We start from the raw sequence: 25192 nt of genomic DNA, 5'->3' as shown, positions 1-25192 counted from the left end.
ACCCTATTGATTTACCTGTTTTTACAAGGAAGTAAATGTGAAAAAAATATTTCTACATCCCATGGCCTTTCCCAACCATTTAAATTTTTCTCTTACAGGTCTAACACTTCCGAAAAAACAATACAACGCCCACCCGGAACAATATATAAAGCTAAACGTACGGTTCACTGGGCACTTATCCGTACGAAACACCCTATTGATTTACCTGTTTTTACAAGGAAGTAAATGTGAAAAAAATATTTCTACATCCCATGGCCTTTCCCAACCATTTAAATTTTTCTCTTACAGGTCTAACACTTCTGAAAAACCAATACAACGCCCACCCGGAACAATATATAAAGCTAAACGAACCGTTCACTGGGTACTTATCCGTATGAAAAACCCTATCGATTTACCTGTTTTTACAAGGAAGTAAATGTGAAAAAAATATTTCTACATCCCATGGCCTTTCCCAACCATTTAAATTTTTCTCTTACAGGTCTAACACTTCCGAAAAACCAAAACAACGCTTACCCGGAACAATATATAAAGCTTAACGAACGGTTTACTGGGTACTTATCCGTACGAAAATCCCTATTGATTTTCCTGTTTTTACAAGGAAGTAAATGTGAAAAAAATATTTCTACATCCCATGGCCTTTCCCAACCATTTAAATTTTTCTCTTACAGGTCTAACACTTCTGAAAAACCAATACAACGCCCACCCGGAACAATATATAAAGCTAAACGAACCGTTCACTGGGTACTTATCCGTATGAAAAACCCTATCGATTTACCTGTTTTTACAAGGAAGTAAATGTGAAAAAAATATTTCTACATCCCATGGCCTTTCCCAACCATTTAAATTTTTCTCTTACAGGTCTAACACTTCCGAAAAAACAATACAACGCCCACCCGGAACAATATATAAAGCTAAACGTACGGTTCACTGGGTACTTATCCGTACGAAAAACCCTATTGATTTACCTGTTTTTACAACGAAGTAAATGTGAAAAAAATATTTCTACATCCCATGGCCTTTCCCAACCATTTAAATTTTTCTCTTACAGGTCTAACACTTCCGAAAAAACAATACAACGCCCACCCGGAACAATATATAAAGCTAAACGTACGGTTCACTGGGCACTTATCCGTACGAAAAACCCTATTGATTTACCTGTTTTTACAAGGAAGTAAATGTGAAAAAAATATTTCTACATCCCATGGCCTTTCCCAACCATTTAAATTTTTCTCTTACAGGTCTAACACTTCTGAAAAACCAATACAACGCCCACCCGGAACAATATATAAAGCTAAACGAACCGTTCACTGGGTACTTATCCGTATGAAAAACCCTATCGATTTACCTGTTTTTACAAGGAAGTAAATGTGAAAAAAATATTTCTACATCCCATGGCCTTTCCCAACCATTTAAATTTTTCTCTTACAGGTCTAACACTTCCGAAAAACCAAAACAACGCCCACCCGGAACAATATATAAAGCTAAACGAACGGTTCACTGGGTACTTATCCGTACGAAAATCCCTATTGATTTTCCTGTTTTTACAAGGAAGTAAATGTGAAAAAAATATTTCTACATCCCATGGCCTTTCCCAACCATTTAAATTTTTCTCTTACAGGTCTAACACTTCCGAAAAAACAATACAACGCCCACCCGGAACAATATATAAAGCTAAACGTACGGTTCACTGGGCACTTATCCGTACGAAAAACCCTATTGATTTACCTGTTTTTACAAGGAAGTAAATGTGAAAAAAATATTTCTACATCCCATGGCCTTTCCCAACCATTTAAATTTTTCTCTTACAGGTCTAACACTTCTGAAAAACCAATACAACGCCCACCCGGAACAATATATAAAGCTAAACGAACCGTTCACTGGGTACTTATCCGTATGAAAAACCCTATCGATTTACCTGTTTTTACAAGGAAGTAAATGTGAAAAAAATATTTCTACATCCCATGGCCTTTCCCAACCATTTAAATTTTTCTCTTACAGGTCTAACACTTCCGAAAAACCAAAACAACGCCCACCCGGAACAATATATAAAGCTAAACGAACGGTTCACTGGGTACTTATCCGTACGAAAATCCCTATTGATTTTCCTGTTTTTACAAGGAAGTAAATGTGAAAAAAATATTTCTACATCCCATGGCCTTTCCCAACCATTTAAATTTTTCTCTTACAGGTCTAACACTTCTGAAAAAACAATACAACGCCCACCCGGAACAATATATAAAGCTAAACGTACGGTTCACTGGGCACTTATCCGTACGAAAAACCCTATTGATTTACCTGTTTTTACAAGGAAGTAAATGTGAAAAAAATATTTCTACATCCCATGGCCTTTCCCAACCATTTAAATTTTTCTCTTACAGGTCTAACACTTCAGAAAAACCAATACAACGCCCACCCGGAAGAATATATAAAGATAAACGAACCGTTCACTGGGTACTTATCCGTATGAAAATCCCTATCGATTTTCCTGTTTTTACAAGGAAGTAAAATGTGAAAAAAATATTTCTACATCCCATGGCCTTTCCCAACCATTTAAATTTTTCTCTTACAGGTCTAACACTTCCGAAAAACCAAAACAACGCCCACCCGGAACAATATATAAAGCTAAACGAACGGTTCACTGGGTACTTATCCGTACGAAAATCCCTATTGATTTTCCTGTTTTTACAAGGAAGTAAAATGTGAAAAAAATATTTCTACATCCCATGGCATTTCCCAACCATTTAAATTTTTCTCTTACAGGTCTAACACTTCCGAAAAAACAATACAACGCCCACCCGGAACAATATATAAAGCTAAACGTACGGTTCACTGGGTACTTATCCGTACGAAAAACCCTATTGATTTACCTGTTTTTACAAGGAAGTAAATGTGAAAAAAATATTTCTACATCCCATGGCCTTTCCCAACCATTTAAATTTTTCTCTTACAGGTCTAACACTTCCGAAAAAACAATACAACGCCCACCCAGAACAATATATAAAGCTAAACGAACGGTTCACTGGGTACTTATCCGTACGAAAAACCCTATTGATTTACCTGTTTTTACAAGGAAGTAAATGTGAAAAAAATATTTCTACATCCCATGGCCTTTCCCAACCATTTAAATTTTTCTCTTACAGGTCTAACACTTCAGAAAAACCAATACAACGCCCACCCGGAAGAATATATAAAGATAAACGAACCGTTCACTGGGTACTTATCCGTATGAAAATCCCTATCGATTTTCCTGTTTTTACAAGGAAGTAAAATGTGAAAAAAATATTTCTACATCCCATGGCCTTTCCCAACCATTTAAATTTTTCTCTTACAGGTCTAACACTTCCGAAAAAACAATACAACGCCCACCCGGAACAATGTATAAAGCTAAACAAACCGTTCACTGGGCACTTATCCGTACGAAAAACCCTATTGATTTACCTGTTTTTACAAGGAAGTAAATGTGAAAAAAATATTTCTACATCCCATGGCCTTTCCCAACCATTTAAATTTTTCTCTTACAGGTCTAACACTTCCGAAAAACCAAAACAACGCTTACCCGGAACAATATATAAAGCTTAACGAACGGTTTACTGGGTACTTATCCGTACGAAAATCCCTATTGATTTTCCTGTTTTTACAAGGAAGTAAATGTGAAAAAAATATTTCTACATCCCATGGCCTTTCCCAACCATTTAAATTTTTCTCTTACAGGTCTAACACTTCTGAAAAACCAATACAACGCCCACCCGGAACAATATATAAAGCTAAACGAACCGTTCACTGGGTACTTATCCGTATGAAAAACCCTATCGATTTACCTATTTTTACAAGGAAGTAAATGTGAAAAAAATATTTCTACATCCCATGGCCTTTCCCAACCATTTAAATTTTTCTCTTACAGGTCTAACACTTCCGAAAAAACAATACAACGCCCACCCGGAACAATATATAAAGCTAAACGTACGGTTCACTGGGTACTTATCCGTACGAAAAACCCTATTGATTTACCTGTTTTTACAACGAAGTAAATGTGAAAAAAATATTTCTACATCCCATGGCCTTTCCCAACCATTTAAATTTTTCTCTTACAGGTCTAACACTTCCGAAAAAACAATACAACGCCCACCCGGAACAATATATAAAGCTAAACGTACGGTTCACTGGGCACTTATCCGTACGAAAAACCCTATTGATTTACCTGTTTTTACAAGGAAGTAAATGTGAAAAATATATTTCTACATCCCATGGCCTTTCCCAACCATTTAAATTTTTCTCTTACAGGTCTAACACTTCTGAAAAACCAATACAACGCCCACCCGGAACAATATATAAAGCTAAACGAACCGTTCACTGGGTACTTATCCGTATGAAAAACCCTATCGATTTACCTGTTTTTACAAGGAAGTAAATGTGAAAAAAATATTTCTACATCCCATGGCCTTTCCCAACCATTTAAATTTTTCTCTTACAGGTCTAACACTTCCGAAAAACCAAAACAACGCCCACCCGGAACAATATATAAAGCTAAACGAACGGTTCACTGGGTACTTATCCGTACGAAAATCCCTATTGATTTTCCTGTTTTTACAAGGAAGTAAATGTGAAAAAAATATTTCTACATCCCATGGCCTTTCCCAACCATTTAAATTTTTCTCTTACAGGTCTAACACTTCCGAAAAAACAATACAACGCCCACCCGGAACAATATATAAAGCTAAACGTACGGTTCACTGGGCACTTATCCGTACGAAAAACCCTATTGATTTACCTGTTTTTACAAGGAAGTAAATGTGAAAAAAATATTTCCACATCCCATGGCCTTTCCCAACCATTTAAATTTTTCTCTTACAGGTCTAACACTTCAGAAAAACCAATACAACGCCCACCCGGAACAATATATAAAGCTAAACGTACGGTTCACTGGGTACTTATCCGTACGAAAAACCCTATTGATTTACCTGTTTTTACAAGGAAGTAAATGTGAAAAAAATATTTCTACATCCCATGGCCTTTCCCAACCATTTAAATTTTTCTCTTACAGGTCTAACACTTCCGAAAAAACAATACAACGCCCACCCGGAACAATATATAAAGCTAAACGTACGGTTCACTGGGCACTTATCCGTACGAAACACCCTATTGATTTACCTGTTTTTACAAGGAAGTAAATGTGAAAAAAATATTTCTACATCCCATGGCCTTTCCCAACCATTTAAATTTTTCTCTTACAGGTCTAACACTTCTGAAAAACCAATACAACGCCCACCCGGAACAATATATAAAGCTAAACGAACCGTTCACTGGGTACTTATCCGTATGAAAAACCCTATCGATTTACCTGTTTTTACAAGGAAGTAAATGTGAAAAAAATATTTCTACATCCCATGGCCTTTCCCAACCATTTAAATTTTTCTCTTACAGGTCTAACACTTCCGAAAAACCAAAACAACGCTTACCCGGAACAATATATAAAGCTTAACGAACGGTTTACTGGGTACTTATCCGTACGAAAATCCCTATTGATTTTCCTGTTTTTACAAGGAAGTAAATGTGAAAAAAATATTTCTACATCCCATGGCCTTTCCCAACCATTTAAATTTTTCTCTTACAGGTCTAACACTTCTGAAAAACCAATACAACGCCCACCCGGAACAATATATAAAGCTAAACGAACCGTTCACTGGGTACTTATCCGTATGAAAAACCCTATCGATTTACCTGTTTTTACAAGGAAGTAAATGTGAAAAAAATATTTCTACATCCCATGGCCTTTCCCAACCATTTAAATTTTTCTCTTACAGGTCTAACACTTCCGAAAAAACAATACAACGCCCACCCGGAACAATATATAAAGCTAAACGTACGGTTCACTGGGTACTTATCCGTACGAAAAACCCTATTGATTTACCTGTTTTTACAACGAAGTAAATGTGAAAAAAATATTTCTACATCCCATGGCCTTTCCCAACCATTTAAATTTTTCTCTTACAGGTCTAACACTTCCGAAAAAACAATACAACGCCCACCCGGAACAATATATAAAGCTAAACGTACGGTTCACTGGGCACTTATCCGTACGAAAAACCCTATTGATTTACCTGTTTTTACAAGGAAGTAAATGTGAAAAAAATATTTCTACATCCCATGGCCTTTCCCAACCATTTAAATTTTTCTCTTACAGGTCTAACACTTCTGAAAAACCAATACAACGCCCACCCGGAACAATATATAAAGCTAAACGAACCGTTCACTGGGTACTTATCCGTATGAAAAACCCTATCGATTTACCTGTTTTTACAAGGAAGTAAATGTGAAAAAAATATTTCTACATCCCATGGCCTTTCCCAACCATTTAAATTTTTCTCTTACAGGTCTAACACTTCCGAAAAACCAAAACAACGCCCACCCGGAACAATATATAAAGCTAAACGAACGGTTCACTGGGTACTTATCCGTACGAAAATCCCTATTGATTTTCCTGTTTTTACAAGGAAGTAAATGTGAAAAAAATATTTCTACATCCCATGGCCTTTCCCAACCATTTAAATTTTTCTCTTACAGGTCTAACACTTCCGAAAAAACAATACAACGCCCACCCGGAACAATATATAAAGCTAAACGTACGGTTCACTGGGCACTTATCCGTACGAAAAACCCTATTGATTTACCTGTTTTTACAAGGAAGTAAATGTGAAAAAAATATTTCTACATCCCATGGCCTTTCCCAACCATTTAAATTTTTCTCTTACAGGTCTAACACTTCTGAAAAACCAATACAACGCCCACCCGGAACAATATATAAAGCTAAACGAACCGTTCACTGGGCACTTATCCGTATGAAAAACCCTATCGATTTACCTGTTTTTACAAGGAAGTAAATGTGAAAAAAATATTTCTACATCCCATGGCCTTTCCCAACCATTTAAATTTTTCTCTTACAGGTCTAACACTTCCGAAAAACCAAAACAACGCCCACCCGGAACAATATATAAAGCTAAACGAACGGTTCACTGGGTACTTATCCGTACGAAAATCCCTATCGATTTTCCTGTTTTTACAAGGAAGTAAATGTGAAAAAAATATTTCTACATCCCATGGCCTTTCCCAACCATTTAAATTTTTCTCTTACAGGTCTAACACTTCTGAAAAAACAATACAACGCCCACCCGGAACAATATATAAAGCTAAACGTACGGTTCACTGGGCACTTATCCGTACGAAAAACCCTATTGATTTACCTGTTTTTACAAGGAAGTAAATGTGAAAAAAATATTTCTACATCCCATGGCCTTTCCCAACCATTTAAATTTTTCTCTTACAGGTCTAACACTTCAGAAAAACCAATACAACGCCCACCCGGAAGAATATATAAAGATAAACGAACCGTTCACTGGGTACTTATCCGTATGAAAATCCCTATCGATTTTCCTGTTTTTACAAGGAAGTAAAATGTGAAAAAAATATTTCTACATCCCATGGCCTTTCCCAACCATTTAAATTTTTCTCTTACAGGTCTAACACTTCCGAAAAACCAAAACAACGCCCACCCGGAACAATATATAAAGCTAAACGAACGGTTCACTGGGTACTTATCCGTACGAAAATCCCTATTGATTTTCCTGTTTTTACAAGGAAGTAAAATGTGAAAAAAATATTTCTACATCCCATGGCATTTCCCAACCATTTAAATTTTTCTCTTACAGGTCTAACACTTCCGAAAAAACAATACAACGCCCACCCGGAACAATATATAAAGCTAAACGTACGGTTCACTGGGTACTTATCCGTACGAAAAACCCTATTGATTTACCTGTTTTTACAAGGAAGTAAATGTGAAAAAAATATTTCTACATCCCATGGCCTTTCCCAACCATTTAAATTTTTCTCTTACAGGTCTAACACTTCCGAAAAAACAATACAACGCCCACCCAGAACAATATATAAAGCTAAACGAACGGTTCACTGGGTACTTATCCGTACGAAAAACCCTATTGATTTACCTGTTTTTACAAGGAAGTAAATGTGAAAAAAATATTTCTACATCCCATGGCCTTTCCCAACCATTTAAATTTTTCTCTTACAGGTCTAACACTTCAGAAAAACCAATACAACGCCCACCCGGAAGAATATATAAAGATAAACGAACCGTTCACTGGGTACTTATCCGTATGAAAATCCCTATCGATTTTCCTGTTTTTACAAGGAAGTAAAATGTGAAAAAAATATTTCTACATCCCATGGCCTTTCCCAACCATTTAAATTTTTCTCTTACAGGTCTAACACTTCCGAAAAAACAATACAACGCCCACCCGGAACAATGTATAAAGCTAAACAAACCGTTCACTGGGCACTTATCCGTACGAAAAACCCTATTGATTTACCTGTTTTTACAAGGAAATAAAATGTGAAAAGAATATTTCTACATCTCATGGCCTTTCCCAACTATTTAAATTTTTCTCTTACAGGTCTAACACTTCTGAAAAACCCATTCAACGCCCACCCGGAACAATATATAAAGCTAAACGAACCGTTCACTGGGTACTTATCCGTACGAAAAACCCTATTGATTTACCTGTTTTTACAAGGAAATAAAATGTGAAAAGAATATTTCTACATCTCATGGCCTTTCCCAACCATTTAAATTTTTCTCTTACAGGTCTAACACTTCCGAAAAAACAATACAACGCCCACCCGGAACAATATATAAAGCTAAACGAACGGTTCACTGGGTACTTATCCGTACGAAAAACCCTATTGATTTACCTGTTTTTACAAGGAAGTAAATGTGAAAAAAATATTTCTACATCCCATGGCCTTTCCCAACCATTTAAATTTTTCTCTTACACGTCTAACACTTCCGAAAAACCAATACAACGCCCACCCGGAACAATGTATAAAGCTAAACGAACGGTTCACTGGGTACTTATCCGTACGAAAATCCCTATTGATTTTCCTGTTTTTACAAGGAAGTAAAATGTGAAAAAAATATTTCTACATCCCATGGCCTTTCCCAACCATTTAAATTTTTCTCTTACAGGTCTAACACTTCCGAAAAAACAATACAACGCCCACCCGGAACAATATATAAAGCTAAACGTACGGTTCACTGGGTACTTATCCGTACGAAAAACCCTATTGATTTACCTGTTTTTACAAGGAAGTAAATGTGAAAAAAATATTTCTACATCCCATGGCCTTTCCCAACCATTTAAATTTTTCTCTTACAGGTCTAACACTTCCGAAAAAACAATACAACGCCCACCCGGAACAATATATAAAGCTAAACGTACGGTTCACTGGGCACTTATCCGTACGAAACACCCTATTGATTTACCTGTTTTTACAAGGAAGTAAATGTGAAAAAAATATTTCTACATCCCATGGCCTTTCCCAACCATTTAAATTTTTCTCTTACAGGTCTAACACTTCTGAAAAACCAATACAACGCCCACCCGGAACAATATATAAAGCTAAACGAACCGTTCACTGGGTACTTATCCGTACGAAAAACCCTATTGATTTACCTGTTTTTACAAGGAAATAAAATGTGAAAAGAATATTTCTACATCTCATGGCCTTTCCCAACCATTTAAATTTTTCTCTTACAGGTCTAACACTTCCGAAAAAACAATACAACGCCCACCCGGAACAATATATAAAGCTAAACGAACGGTTCACTGGGTACTTATCCGTACGAAAAACCCTATTGATTTACCTGTTTTTACAAGGAAGTAAATGTGAAAAAAATATTTCTACATCCCATGGCCTTTCCCAACCATTTAAATTTTTCTCTTACACGTCTAACACTTCCGAAAAACCAATACAACGCCCACCCGGAACAATGTATAAAGCTAAACGAACGGTTCACTGGGTACTTATCCGTACGAAAATCCCTATTGATTTTCCTGTTTTTACAAGGAAGTAAAATGTGAAAAAAATATTTCTACATCCCATGGCCTTTCCCAACCATTTAAATTTTTCTCTTACAGGTCTAACACTTCCGAAAAAACAATACAACGCCCACCCGGAACAATATATAAAGCTAAACGTACGGTTCACTGGGTACTTATCCGTACGAAAAACCCTATTGATTTACCTGTTTTTACAAGGAAGTAAATGTGAAAAAAATATTTCTACATCCCATGGCCTTTCCCAACCATTTAAATTTTTCTCTTACAGGTCTAACACTTCCGAAAAAACAATACAACGCCCACCCGGAACAATATATAAAGCTAAACGTACGGTTCACTGGGCACTTATCCGTACGAAACACCCTATTGATTTACCTGTTTTTACAAGGAAGTAAATGTGAAAAAAATATTTCTACATCCCATGGCCTTTCCCAACCATTTAAATTTTTCTCTTACAGGTCTAACACTTCTGAAAAACCAATACAACGCCCACCCGGAACAATATATAAAGCTAAACGAACCGTTCACTGGGTACTTATCCGTATGAAAAACCCTATCGATTTACCTGTTTTTACAAGGAAGTAAATGTGAAAAAAATATTTCTACATCCCATGGCCTTTCCCAACCATTTAAATTTTTCTCTTACAGGTCTAACACTTCCGAAAAACCAAAACAACGCCCACCCGGAACAATATATAAAGCTAAACGAACGGTTTACTGGGTACTTATCCGTACGAAAATCCCTATTGATTTTCCTGTTTTTACAAGGAAGTAAATGTGAAAAAAATATTTCTACATCCCATGGCCTTTCCCAACCATTTAAATTTTTCTCTTACAGGTCTAACACTTCTGAAAAACCAATACAACGCCCACCCGGAACAATATATAAAGCTAAACGAACCGTTCACTGGGTACTTATCCGTATGAAAAACCCTATCGATTTACCTGTTTTTACAAGGAAGTAAATGTGAAAAAAATATTTCTACATCCCATGGCCTATCCCAACCATTTAAATTTTTCTCTTACAGGTCTAACACTTCCGAAAAAACAATACAACGCCCACCCGGAACAATATATAAAGCTAAACGTACGGTTCACTGGGTACTTATCCGTACGAAAAACCCTATTGATTTACCTGTTTTTACAAGGAAGTAAATGTGAAAAAAATATTTCTACATCCCATGGCCTTTCCCAACCATTTAAATTTTTCTCTTACAGGTCTAACACTTCCGAAAAAACAATACAACGCCCACCCGGAACAATATATAAAGCTAAACGTACGGTTCACTGGGCACTTATCCGTACGAAAAACCCTATTGATTTACCTGTTTTTACAAGGAAGTAAATGTGAAAAAAATATTTCTACATCCCATGGCCTTTCCCAACCATTTAAATTTTTCTCTTACAGGTCTAACACTTCTGAAAAACCAATACAACGCCCACCCGGAACAATATATAAAGCTAAACGAACCGTTCACTGGGTACTTATCCGTATGAAAAACCCTATCGATTTACCTGTTTTTACAAGGAAGTAAATGTGAAAAAAATATTTCTACATCCCATGGCCTTTCCCAACCATTTAAATTTTTCTCTTACAGGTCTAACACTTCAGAAAAACCAAAACAACGCCCACCCGGAACAATATATAAAGCTAAACGAACGGTTCACTGGGTACTTATCCGTACGAAAATCCCTATTGATTTTCCTGTTTTTACAAGGAAGTAAATGTGAAAAAAATATTTCTACATCCCATGGCCTTTCCCATACATTTAAATTTTTCTCTTACAGGTCTAACACTTCCGAAAAAACAATACAACGCCCACCCGGAACAATATATAAAGCTAAACGTACGGTTCACTGGGCACTTATCCGTACGAAAAACCCTATTGATTTACCTGTTTTTACAAGGAAGTAAATGTGAAAAAAATATTTCTACATCCCATGGCCTTTCCCAACCATTTAAATTTTTCTCTTACAGGTCTAACACTTCAGAAAAACCAATACAACGCCCACCCGGAAGAATATATAAAGATAAACGAACCGTTCACTGGGTACTTATCCGTATGAAAATCCCTATCGATTTTCCTGTTTTTACAAGGAAGTAAAATGTGAAAAAAATATTTCTACATCCCATGGCCTTTCCCAACCATTTAAATTTTTCTCTTACAGGTCTAACACTTCCGAAAAACCAAAACAACGCCCACCCGGAACAATATATAAAGCTAAACGAACGGTTCACTGGGTACTTATCCGTACGAAAATCCCTATTGATTTTCCTGTTTTTACAAGGAAGTAAAATGTGAAAAAAATATTTCTACATCCCATGGCCTTTCCCAACCATTTAAATTTTTCTCTTACAGGTCTAACACTTCCGAAAAAACAATACAACGCCCACCCGGAACAATATATAAAGCTAAACGTACGGTTCACTGGGTACTTATCCGTACGAAAAACCCTATCGATTTACCTGTTTTTACAAGGAAGTAAATGTGAAAAAAATATTTCTACATCCCATGGCCTTTCCCAACCATTTAAATTTTTCTCTTACAGGTCTAACACTTCCGAAAAACCAAAACAACGCCCACCCGGAACAATATATAAAGCTAAACGAACGGTTTACTGGGTACTTATCCGTACGAAAATCCCTATTGATTTTCCTGTTTTTACAAGGAAGTAAATGTGAAAAAAATATTTCTACATCCCATGGCCTTTCCCAACCATTTAAATTTTTCTCTTACAGGTCTAACACTTCTGAAAAACCAATACAACGCCCACCCGGAACAATATATAAAGCTAAACGAACCGTTCACTGGGTACTTATCCGTATGAAAAACCCTATCGATTTACCTGTTTTTACAAGGAAGTAAATGTGAAAAAAATATTTCTACATCCCATGGCCTTTCCCAACCATTTAAATTTTTCTCTTACAGGTCTAACACTTCCGAAAAAACAATACAACGCCCACCCGGAACAATATATAAAGCTAAACGTACGGTTCACTGGGTACTTATCCGTACGAAAAACCCTATTGATTTACCTGTTTTTACAAGGAAGTAAATGTGAAAAAAATATTTCTACATCCCATGGCCTTTCCCAACCATTTAAATTTTTCTCTTACAGGTCTAACACTTCCGAAAAAACAATACAACGCCCACCCGGAACAATATATAAAGCTAAACGTACGGTTCACTGGGCACTTATCCGTACGAAAAACCCTATTGATTTACCTGTTTTTACAAGGAAGTAAATGTGAAAAAAATATTTCTACATCCCATGGCCTTTCCCAACCATTTAAATTTTTCTCTTACAGGTCTAACACTTCTGAAAAACCAATACAACGCCCACCCGGAACAATATATAAAGCTAAACGAACCGTTCACTGGGTACTTATCCGTATGAAAAACCCTATCGATTTACCTGTTTTTACAAGGAAGTAAATGTGAAAAAAATATTTCTACATCCCATGGCCTTTCCCAACCATTTAAATTTTTCTCTTACAGGTCTAACACTTCCGAAAAACCAAAACAACGCCCACCCGGAACAATATATAAAGCTAAACGAACGGTTCACTGGGTACTTATCCGTACGAAAATCCCTATTGATTTTCCTGTTTTTACAAGGAAGTAAATGTGAAAAAAATATTTCTACATCCCATGGCCTTTCCCATACATTTAAATTTTTCTCTTACAGGTCTAACACTTCCGAAAAAACAATACAACGCCCACCCGGAACAATATATAAAGCTAAACGTACGGTTCACTGGGCACTTATCCGTACGAAAAACCCTATTGATTTACCTGTTTTTACAAGGAAGTAAATGTGAAAAAAATATTTCTACATCCCATGGCCTTTCCCAACCATTTAAATTTTTCTCTTACAGGTCTAACACTTCAGAAAAACCAATACAACGCCCACCCGGAAGAATATATAAAGATAAACGAACCGTTCACTGGGTACTTATCCGTATGAAAATCCCTATCGATTTTCCTGTTTTTACAAGGAAGTAAAATGTGAAAAAAATATTTCTACATCCCATGGCCTTTCCCAACCATTTAAATTTTTCTCTTACAGGTCTAACACTTCCGAAAAACCAAAACAACGCCCACCCGGAACAATATATAAAGCTAAACGAACGGTTCACTGGGTACTTATCCGTACGAAAATCCCTATTGATTTTCCTGTTTTTACAAGGAAGTAAAATGTGAAAAAAATATTTCTACATCCCATGGCCTTTCCCAACCATTTAAATTTTTCTCTTACAGGTCTAACACTTCCGAAAAAACAATACAACGCCCACCCGGAACAATATATAAAGCTAAACGTACGGTTCACTGGGTACTTATCCGTACGAAAAACCCTATTGATTTACCTGTTTTTACAAGGAAGTAAATGTGAAAAAAATATTTCTACATCCCATGGCCTTTCCCAACCATTTAAATTTTTCTCTTACAGGTCTAACACTTCCGAAAAAACAATACAACGCCCACCCAGAACAATATATAAAGCTAAACGAACGGTTCACTGGGTACTTATCCGTACGAAAAACCCTATTGATTTACCTGTTTTTACAAGGAAGTAAATGTGAAAAAAATATTTCTACATCCCATGGCCTTTCCCAACCATTTAAATTTTTCTCTTACAGGTCTAACACTTCAGAAAAACCAATACAACGCCCACCCGGAAGAATATATAAAGATAAACGAACCGTTCACTGGGTACTTATCCGTATCAAAATCCCTATCGATTTTCCTGTTTTTACAAGGAAGTAAAATGTGAAAAAAATATTTCTACATCCCATGGCCTTTCCCAACCATTTAAATTTTTCTCTTACAGGTCTAACACTTCCGAAAAAACAATACAACGCCCACCCGGAACAATGTATAAAGCTAAACGTACGGTTCACTGGGCACTTATCCGTACGAAACACCCTATTGATTTACCTGTTTTTACAAGGAAGTAAATGTGAAAAAATATATTTCTACATCCCATGGCCTTTCCCAACCATTTAAATTTTTCTCTTACAGGTCTAACACTTCTGAAAAACCAATACAACGCCCACCCGGAACAATATATAAAGCTAAACGAACCGTTCACTGGGTACTTATCCGTATGAAAAACCCTATCGATTTACCTGTTTTTACAAGGAAGTAAATGTGAAAAAAATATTTCTACATCCCATGGCCTTTCCCAACCATTTAAATTTTTCTCTTACAGGTCTAACACTTCCGAAAAACCAAAACAACGCCCACCCGGAACAATATATAAAGCTAAACGAACGGTTTACTGGGTACTTATCCGTACGAAAATCCCTATTGATTTTCCTGTTTTTACAAGGAAGTAAATGTGAAAAAAATATTTCTACATCCCATGGCCTTTCCCAACCATTTAAATTTTTCTCTTACAGGTCTAACACTTCTGAAAAACCAATACAACGCCCACCCGGAACAATATATAAAGCTAAACGAACCGTTCACTGGGTACTTATCCGTATGAAAAACCCTATCGATTTACCTGTTTTTACAAGGAAGTAAATGTGAAAAAAATATTTCTACATCCCATGGCCTTTCCCAACCATTTAAATTTTTCTCTTACAGGTCTAACACTTCCGAAAAAACAATACAACGCCCACCCGGAACAATATATAAAGCTAAACGTACGGTTCACTGGGTACTTATCCGTACGAAAAACCCTATTGATTTACCTGTTTTTACAAGGAAGTAAATGTGAAAAAAATATTTCTACATCCCATGGCCTTTCCCAACCATTTAAATTTTTCTCTTACAGGTCTAACACTTCCGAAAAAACAATACAACGCCCACCCGGAACAATATATAAAGCTAAACGTACGGTTCACTGGGCACTTATCCGTACGAAAAACCCTATTGATTTACCTGTTTTTACAAGGAAGTAAATGTGAAAAAAATATTTCTACATCCCATGGCCTTTCCCAACCATTTAAATTTTTCTCTTACAGGTCTAACACTTCTGAAAAACCAATACAACGCCCACCCGGAACAATATATAAAGCTAAACGAACCGTTCACTGGGTACTTATCCGTATGAAAAACCCTATCGATTTACCTGTTTTTACAAGGAAGTAAATGTGAAAAAAATATTTCTACATCCCATGGCCTTTCCCAACCATTTAAATTTTTCTCTTACAGGTCTAACACTTCCGAAAAACCGAAACAACGCCCACCCGGAACAATATATAAAGCTAAACGAACGGTTCACTGGGTACTTATCCGTACGAAAATCCCTATTGATTTTCCTGTTTTTACAAGGAAGTAAATGTGAAAAAAATATTTCTACATCCCATGGCCTTTCCCAACCATTTAAATTTTTCTCTTACAGGTCTAACACTTCCGAAAAAACAATACAACGCCCACCCGGAACAATATATAAAGCTAAACGTACGGTTCAATGGGCACTTATCCGTACGAAAAACCCTATTGATTTACCTGTTTTTACAAGGAAGTAAATGTGAAAAAAATATTTCTACATCCCATGGCCTTTCCCAACCATTTAAATTTTTCTCTTACAGGTCTAACACTTCAGAAAAACCAATACAACGCCCACCCGGAAGAATATATAAAGATAAACGAACCGTTCACTGGGTACTTATCCGTATGAAAATCCCTATCGATTTTCCTGTTTTTACAAGGAAGTAAAATGTGAAAAAAATATTTCTACATCCCATGGCCTTTCCCAACCATTTAAATTTTTCTCTTACAGGTCTAACACTTCCGAAAAACCAAAACAACGCCCACCCGGAACAATATATAAAGCTAAACGAACGGTTCACTGGGTACTAATCCGTACGAAAATCCCTATTGATTTTCCTGTTTTTCCAAGGAAGTAAAATGTGAAAAAAATATTTCTACATCCCATGGCCTTTCCCAACCATTTAAATTTTTCTCTTACAGGTCTAACACTTCCGAAAAAACAATACAACGCCCACCCGGTACAATATATAAAGCTAAACGTACGGTTCACTGGGTACTTATCCGTACGAAAAACCCTATTGATTTACCTGTTTTTACAAGGAAGTAAATGTGAAAAAAATATTTCTACATCCCATGGCCTTTCCCAACCATTTAAATTTTTCTCTTACAGGTCTAACACTTCCGAAAAAACAATACAACGCCCACCCAGAACAATATATAAAGCTAAACGAACGGTTCACTGGGTACTTATCCGTACGAAAAACCCTATTGATTTACCTGTTTTTACAAGGAAGTAAATGTGAAAAAAATATTTCTACATCCCATGGCCTTTCCCAACCATTTAAATTTTTCTCTTACAGGTCTAACACTTCAGAAAAACCAATACAACGCCCACCCGGAAGAATATATAAAGATAAACGAACCGTTCACTGGGTACTTATCCGTATGAAAATCCCTATCGATTTTCCTGTTTTTACAAGGAAGTAAAATGTGAAAAAAATATTTCTACATCCCATGGCCTTTCCCAACCATTTAAATTTTTCTCTTACAGGTCTAACACTTCCGAAAAAACAATACAACGCCCACCCGGAACAATGTATAAAGCTAAACAAACCGTTCACTGGGCACTTATCCGTACGAAAAACCCTATTGATTTACCTGTTTTTACAAGGAAATAAAATGTGAAAAGAATATTTCTACATCTCATGGCCTTTCCCAACTATTTAAATTTTTCTCTTACAGGTCTAACACTTCTGAAAAACCCATTCAACGCCCACCCGGAACAATATATAAAGCTAAACGAACCGTTCACTGGGTACTTATCCGTACGAAAAACCCTATTGATTTACCTGTTTTTACAAGGAAATAAAATGTGAAAAGAATATTTCTACATCTCATGGCCTTTCCCAACCATTTAAATTTTTCTCTTACAGGTCTAACACTTCCGAAAAAACAATACAACGCCCACCCGGAACAATATATAAAGCTAAACGAACGGTTCACTGGGTACTTATCCGTACGAAAAACCCTATTGATTTACCTGTTTTTACAAGGAAGTAAATGTGAAAAAAATATTTCTACATCCCATGGCCTTTCCCAACCATTTAAATTTTTCTCTTACACGTCTAACACTTCCGAAAAACCAATACAACGCCCACCCGGAACAATATATAAAGCTAAACGAACCGTTCACTGGGTACTTATCCGTACGAAAAACCCTATTGATTTACCTGTTTTTACAAGGAAGTATATGTGAAAAAAATATTTCTACATCCCATGGCCTTTCCCAACCATTTAAATTTTTCTCTTACAGGTCTAACACTTCCTAAAAACCAAAACAACGCCCACCCAGAACAATATATAAAGCTAAACGAACCGTTCACTGGGCAGTTATCCGTACGAAAAACCCTATTGATTTTCCTGTTTTTACAAGGAAGTAAAATGTGAAAAAAATATTTCTACATCCCATGGCCTTTCCCAACCATTTAATTTTTTCTCTTACAGGTCTAACACTTCCGAAAAAACAATACAACGCCCACCCGGAACAATATATAAAGCTAAACGTACGGTTCACTGGGCACTTATCCGTACGAAACACCCTATTGATTTACCTGTTTTTACAAGGAAGTAAATGTGAAAAAAATATTTCTACATCCCATGGCCTTTCCCAACCATTTAAATTTTTCTCTTACAGGTCTAACACTTCTGAAAAACCAATACAACGCCCACCCGGAACAATATATAAAGCTAAACGAACCGTTCACTGGGTACTTATCCGTATGAAAAACCCTATCGATTTACCTGTTTTTACAAGGAAGTAAATGTGAAAAAAATATTTCTACATCCCATGGCCTTTCCCAACCATTTAAATTTTTCTCTTACAGGTCTAACACTTCCGAAAAACCAAAACAACGCCCACCCGGAACAATATATAAAGCTAAACGAACGGTTTACTGGGTACTTATCCGTACGAAAATCCCTATTGATTTTCCTGTTTTTACAAGGAAGTAAATGTGAAAAAAATATTTCTACATCCCATGGCCTTTCCCAACCATTTAAATTTTTCTCTTACAGGTCTAACACTTCTGAAAAACCAATACAACGCCCACCCGGAACAATATATAAAGCTAAACGAACCGTTCACTGGGTACTTATCCGTATGAAAAACCCTATCGATTTACCTGTTTTTACAAGGAAGTAAATGTGAAAAAAATATTTCTACATCCCATGGCCTTTCCCAACCATTTAAATTTTTCTCTTACAGGTCTAACACTTCCGAAAAACCAAAACAACGCCCACCCGGAACAATATATAAAGCTAAACGAACGGTTTACTGGGTACTTATCCGTACGAAAATCCCTATTGATTTTCCTGTTTTTACAAGGAAGTAAATGTGAAAAAAATATTTCTACATCCCATGGCCTTTCCCAACCATTTAAATTTTTCTCTTACAGGTCTAACACTTCTGAAAAACCAATACAACGCCCACCCGGAACAATATATAAAGCTAAACGAACCGTTCACTGGGTACTTATCCGTATGAAAAACCCTATCGATTTACCTGTTTTTACAAGGAAGTAAATGTGAAAAAATATTTCTACATCCCATGGCCTTTCCCAACCATTTAAATTTTTCTCTTACAGGTCTAACACTTCCGAAAAAACAATACAACGCCCACCCGGAACAATATATAAAGCTAAACGTACGGTTCACTGGGTACTTATCCGTACGAAAAACCCTATTGATTTACCTGTTTTTACAAGGAAGTAAATGTGAAAAAAATATTTCTACATCCCATGGCCTTTCCCAACCATTTTAATTTTTCTCTTACAGGTCTAACACTTCCGAAAAAACAATACAACGCCCACCCGGAACAATATATAAAGCTAAACGTACGGTTCACTGGGCACTTATCCGTACGAAAAACCCTATTGATTTACCTGTTTTTACAAGGAAGTAAATGTGAAAAAAATATTTCTACATCCCATGGCCTTTCCCAACCATTTAAATTTTTCTCTTACAGGTCTAACACTTCTGAAAAACCAATACAACGCCCACCCGGAACAATATATAAAGCTAAACGAACCGTTCACTGGGTACTTATCCGTATGAAAAACCCTATCGATTTACCTGTTTTTACAAGGAAGTAAATGTGAAAAAAATATTTCTACATCCCATGGCCTTTCCCAACCATTTAAATTTTTCTCTTACAGGTCTAACACTTCCGAAAAACCAAAACAACGCCCACCCGGAACAATATATAAAGCTAAACGAACGGTTCACTGGGTACTTATCCGTACGAAAATCCCTATTGATTTTCCTGTTTTTACAAGGAAGTAAATGTGAAAAAAATATTTCTACATCCCATGGCCTTTCCCAACCATTTAAATTTTTCTCTTACAGGTCTAACACTTCCGAAAAAACAATACAACGCCCACCCGGAACAATATATAAAGCTAAACGTACGGTTCACTGGGCACTTATCCGTACGAAAAACCCTATTGATTTACCTGTTTTTACAAGGAAGTAAATGTGAAAAAAATATTTCTACATCCCATGGCCTTTCCCAACCATTTAAATTTTTCTCTTACAGGTCTAACACTTCAGAAAAACCAATACAACGCCCACCCGGAAGAATATATAAAGATAAACGAACCGTTCACTGGGTACTTATCCGTATGAAAATCCCTATCGATTTTCCTGTTTTTACAAGGAAGTAAAATGTGAAAAAAATATTTCTACATCCCATGGCCTTTCCCAACCATTTAAATTTTTCTCTTACAGGTCTAACACTTCCGAAAAACCAAAACAACGCCCACCCGGAACAATATATAAAGCTAAACGAACGGTTCACTGGGTACTTATCCGTACGAAAATCCCTATTGATTTTCCTGTTTTTACAAGGAAGTAAAATGTGAAAAAAATATTTCTACATCCCATGGCCTTAACCAACCATTTAAATTTTTCTCTTACAGGTCTAACACTTCTGAAAAAACAATACAACGCCCACCCGGAACAATATATAAAGCTAAACGTACGGTTCACTGGGTACTTATCCGTACGAAAAACCCTATTGATTTACCTGTTTTTACAAGGAAGTAAATGTGAAAAAAATATTTCTACATCCCATGGCCTTTCCCAACCATTTAAATTTTTCTCTTACAGGTCTAACACTTCCGAAAAAACAATACAACGCCCACCCAGAACAATATATAAAGCTAAACGAACGGTTCACTGGGTACTTATCCGTACGAAAAACCCTATTGATTTACCTGTTTTTACAAGGAAGTAAATGTGAAAAAAATATTTCTACATCCCATGGCCTTTCCCAACCATTTAAATTTTTCTCTTACAGGTCTAACACTTCAGAAAAACCAATACAACGCCCACCCGGAAGAATATATAAAGATAAACGAACCGTTCACTGGGTACTTATCCGTATGAAAATCCCTATCGATTTTCCTGTTTTTACAAGGACGTAAAATGTGAAAAAAATATTTCTACATCCCATGGCCTTTCCCAACCATTTAAATTTTTCTCTTACAGGTCTAACACTTCCGAAAAAACAATACAACGCCCACCCGGAACAATGTATAAAGCTAAACAAACCGTTCACTGGGCACTTATCCGTACGAAAAACCCTATTGATTTACCTGTTTTTACAAGGAAATAAAATGTGAAAAGAATATTTCTACATCTCATGGCCTTTCCCAACTATTTAAATTTTTCTCTTACAGGTCTAACACTTCTGAAAAACCCATTCAACGCCCACCCGGAACAATATATAAAGCTAAACGAACCGTTCACTGGGTACTTATCCGTACGAAAAACCCTATTGATTTACCTGTTTTTACAAGGAAATAAAATGTGAAAAGAATATTTCTACATCTCATGGCCTTTCCCAACCATTTAAATTTTTCTCTTACAGGTCTAACACTTCCAAAAAAACAATACAACGCCCACCCGGAACAATATATAAAGCTAAACGAACGGTTCACTGGGTACTTATCCGTACGAAAAACCCTATTGATTTACCTGTTTTTACAAGGAAGTAAAATGTGAAAAAAATATTTCTACATCCCATGGCCTTTCCCAACCATTTAATTTTTTCTCTTATAGGTCTAACACTTCCGAAAAACCAATACAACGCCCACCCGGAAGAATATATAAAGATAAACGAACCGTTCACTGGGTACTTATCCGTATGAAAATCCCTATCGATTTTCCTGTTTTTACAAGGAAGTAAAATGTGAAAAAAATATTTCTACATCCCATGGCCTTTCCCAACCATTTAAATTTTTCTCTTACAGGTCTAACACTTCCGAAAAACCAAAACAACGCCCACCCGGAACAATATATAAAGCTAAACGAACGGTTGACTGGGTACTTATCCGTACGAAAATCCCTATTGATTTTCCTGTTTTTACAAGGAAGTAAAATGTGAAAAAAATATTTCTACATCCCATGGCCTTTCCCAACCATTTAAATTTTTCTCTTACAGGTCTAACACTTCCGAAAAAACAATACAACGCCCACCCGGAACAATATATAAAGCTAAACGAACGGTTCACTGGGTACTTATCCGTACGAAAAACCCTATTGATTTACCTGTTTTTACAAGGAAGTAAATGTGAAAAAAATATTTCTACATCCCATGGCCTTTCCGAACCATTTAAATTTTTCTCTTACAGGTCTAACACTTCTGAAAAACCAATACAATGCCCACCCGGAAGAATATATAAAGATAAACGAACCGTTCACTGGGTACTTATCCGTATGAAAATCCCTATCGATTTTCCTGTTTTTACAAGGAAGTAAAATGTGAAAAAAATATTTCTACATTCCATGGCCTTTCCCAACCATTTAAATTTTTCTCTTACAGGTCTAACACTTCCGAAAAACCAAAACAACGCCCACCCGGAACAATATATAAAGCTGAACGAACGGTTCACTGGGTACTTATCCGTACGAAAATCCCTATTGATTTTCCTGTTTTTACAAGGAAGTAAAATGTGAAAAAAATATTTCTACATCCCATGGCCTTTCCCAACCATTTAATTTTTTCTCTTACAGGTCTAACGCTTCCGAAAAAACAATAAAACGCCCACCCGGAACAATATATAAAGCTAAACGAACGGTTCACTGGGTACTTATCCGTACGAAAAACCCTATTGATTTACCTGTTTTTACAAGGAAGTAAATGTGAAAAAAATATTTCTACATCCCATGGCCTTTCCCAACCATTTAAATTTTTTTCTTACAGGTCTAACGCTTCCGAAAAACCAATACAACGCCCACCCGGAACAATATATAAAGCTAAACGAACCGTTCTCTGGGTACATATCCGTACGAAAATCCCTATTCATTTTCCAGTTTTTATTAGGAAGTAAAATGTGAAAAAAATATTTCTACATCCCATGGCCTTTCCCAACCACTTAAATTTTTCTCTTACAGGTCTAACACTTCCAAAAAACCAATACAACGCCCACCCGGAACAATATATAAAGCTAAACGAACCGTTCACTGGGTAATTATCCGTACGAAAATCCCTATTGATTTACCTGTTTTTAAAAGGAAATAAAATGTGAAAAAAATATTTCTACATCCCATGGCCTTTCCCAACCATTTATATTTTTCTCTTAAAGGTCTAACACTTCTGAAAAACCAATACAACGCCCACCCGGAACAATATATAAAGCTAAACGAACCGTTCACTGGGTACTTATCCGTACGAAAAACCCTATTGATTTACCTGTTTTTACAAGGAAGTAAATGTGAAAAAAATATTTCTACATCCCATGGCCTTTCCCAACCATTTAAATTTTTCTCTTACAGGTCTAACACTTCCAAAAAACCAATACAACGCCCACCCGGAACAATATATAAAGCTAAACGAACCGTTCACTGGGTACTTATCCGTACGAAAATCCCTATTGATTTACCTCTTTTTACAAGGAAGTAAATGTGAAAAAAATATTTCTACATCCCATGGCCTTTCCCAACCATTTAAATTTTTCTCTTACAGGTCTAACACTTCTGAAAAACCAATACAACGCCCACCAGGAACAATATATAAAGCTAAACGAACCGTTCACTGGGTACTTATCCGTACGAAAAACCCTATTGATTTACCTGTTTTTACAAGGAAGTAAATGTGAAAAAAATATTTCTACATCCCATGGCCTTTCCCAACCATTTAAATTTTTCTCTTACAGGTCTAACACTTCCGAAAAACCAATACAACGCCCACCCGGAACAATATATAAAGCTAAACGAACCCTTCACTGGGTACTTATCCGTACGAAAAACCCTATTGATTTACCTGTTTTTACAAGGAAGTATATGTGAAAAAAATATTTCTACATCCCATGGCCTTTCCCAACCATTTAAATTTTTCTCTTACAGGTCTAACACTTCCGAAAAACCAAAACAACGCCCACCCGGAACAATATATAAAGCTAAACGAACCGTTCACTGGGCACTTATCCGTAAGAAAAACCCTATTGATTTACCTGTATTACAAGGAAATAAAATGTGAAAAAAATATTTCTACATCCCATGGCCTTTCCCAACCATTTAAATTTTTCTCTTACAGGTCTAACACTTCCGAAAAACCAAAACAACGCCCACCCGGAACAATATATAAAGCTAAACGAACGGTTCACTGGGTACTTATCCGTACGAAAATCCCTATTGATTTTCCTGTTTTTACAAGGAAGTAAATGTGAAAAAAATATTTCTACATCCCATGGCCTTTCCCAACCATTTAAATTTTTCTCTTACAGGTCTAACACTTCTGAAAAACCAATACAACGCCCACCCGGAACAATATATAAAGCTAAACGAACCGTTCACTGGGTACTTATCCGTATGAAAAACCCTATCGATTTACCTGTTTTTACAAGGAAGTAAATGTGAAAAAAAAATTTCTACATCCCATGGCCTTTCCCAACCATTTAAATTTTTCTCTTACAGGTCTAACACTTCTGAAAAACCCATTCAACGCCCACCCGGAACAATATATAAAGCTAAACGAACGGTTCACTGGGTACTTATCCGTACGAAAAACCCTATTGATTTACCTGTTTTTACAAGGAAGTAAATGTGAAAAAAATATTTCTACATCCCATGGCCTTTCCCAACCATTTAAATTTTTTTCTTACAGGTCTAACACTTCAGAAAAACCAATACAACGCCCACCCAGAAGAATATATAAAGATAAACGAACCGTTCACTGGGTACTTATCCGTATGAAAATCCCTATCGATTTTCCTGTTCTTACAAGGAAGTAAAATGTGAAAAAAATATTTCTACATCCCATGGCCTTTCCCAACC

The sequence above is a fragment of the Paroedura picta genome, chromosome 1 (genome assembly GCF_049243985.1).
Source record: "Paroedura picta isolate Pp20150507F chromosome 1, Ppicta_v3.0, whole genome shotgun sequence".
Lineage (NCBI taxonomy): Eukaryota > Metazoa > Chordata > Lepidosauria > Squamata > Gekkonidae > Paroedura > Paroedura picta.
Note: the sequence above shows the minus strand (reverse complement) of the source record.